General features: G+C 41.8%; 1 pseudogene; it reads left to right on the top strand.

Annotated features, from left to right (window-relative positions):
* The first annotated feature begins 210 nt into the window (after positions 1-210).
* Positions 211-969, top strand: LOC147959273 (secreted RxLR effector protein 161 pseudogene; annotated as a pseudogene).
* The last annotated feature ends 310 nt before the right edge of the window (positions 970-1,279 follow it).

The raw sequence follows: 1,279 nt of genomic DNA, 5'->3' as shown, positions 1-1,279 counted from the left end.
GTTTGTTTGCCAAATATATGTTGATGATATTATCTTTGGGTCCACTAACCATTCTATTAACGTTGAGTTTGAGAATCTTATGACTAAGGAATTTGCGATGAGCATGATGGGAGAGTTGAAGCTCTTTCTCGGTTTTCAAGTGAAGCAATTGAGAGGAGGAACCTTCATCAATCAGTCTCGTTTATCCAAGACATGCTCAAGAGATTCAAAATGCAAGATGTCAAGCCAATGAAGACACCCATGCCCACAAATGGTCAACTTCATCTTGATCCAAATGGTAAAGAAGTGGAACAAAAGGTATATCGCTCTATGATCGGTTCCTTGCTTTACCTTTGTGCATCTAGGCCAGATATTATGTTAAGTGTGTCTATGTGTGCAAGATTTGAATCCGCTCCTAAGGAGAGCCACTATTCGGCAGTGAAAAGGATCCTTCGATATTTGGTTCATACCCCAAACTTGGGCCTTTGGTATCCCAAGGGATCATCATTTGAGTTAATGGGTTACTCGGATTCGGATTGGGCCGGAGACAAGGTTGATCGCAAGTCCACTTTCGGTTCATGCCAATTCTTAGGGAGGTCGTTGGTAAGTTGGTCTTCAAAGAAGCAAAATTGTATATCTCTCTCCATAGCCGAAGCCGAGTACATTGCTGCTGGAAGTTGTTGTGCTCAATTATTATGGATGAGGCAAACTTTGATGGATTATGGTGTCAAATGTGACAAATTTCCTCTTTGGTGTGACAATGAAAGTGCCATCAAGATTGCCGAGAGTCCGATTCAACATAGCAAGACCAAGCATATTGAGATTCGCCATCATTTCATTAGAGATCATGTGGCCAAGGGAAACATTGAGTTACTCCATGTCAACACCGAGAATCAACTAGCCAACATCTTCACCAAGCCTCTTGAAGAAGCAAGATTCCGTGAGTTAAGGCATGAGCTAAATATCATGGATATTAGTAACTTGGGATGAAATTATTGCTCATACACACATACTCATGTATTATCTTGCTTAGATGTAGGCACATGTCTAGGGGGAGCTAGCTCAACTCATGAGCTATCTTATCCTAGAAGTGCATAAATCAAACACAATCTTTCACATTAGCCACTTTAGGTGGTACTTGTGATTCAAAGTTGATTATTGGTCTTGGGCCCAAGGTTCATACCTTCGCGGTGCCATACCAAATAAACTCAAACATGGTGGCCTCAGCCACCGCCCTCTCTTGAGGGTTGTGTCCGTGTTTGTTTTGTGTGTGTGGTGTGTTGTGTTGTGTTTTCTTGTT

This window comes from Triticum urartu, chromosome 7A, assembly GCF_056163025.1.
Source record: "Triticum urartu cultivar PI428250 chromosome 7A, HENAU_Tu73, whole genome shotgun sequence".
NCBI lineage: Eukaryota > Viridiplantae > Streptophyta > Magnoliopsida > Poales > Poaceae > Triticum > Triticum urartu.
The sequence above is the reverse complement of the archived record's forward strand: the minus strand, read 5'-3'. Positions and strand labels throughout refer to the sequence as shown.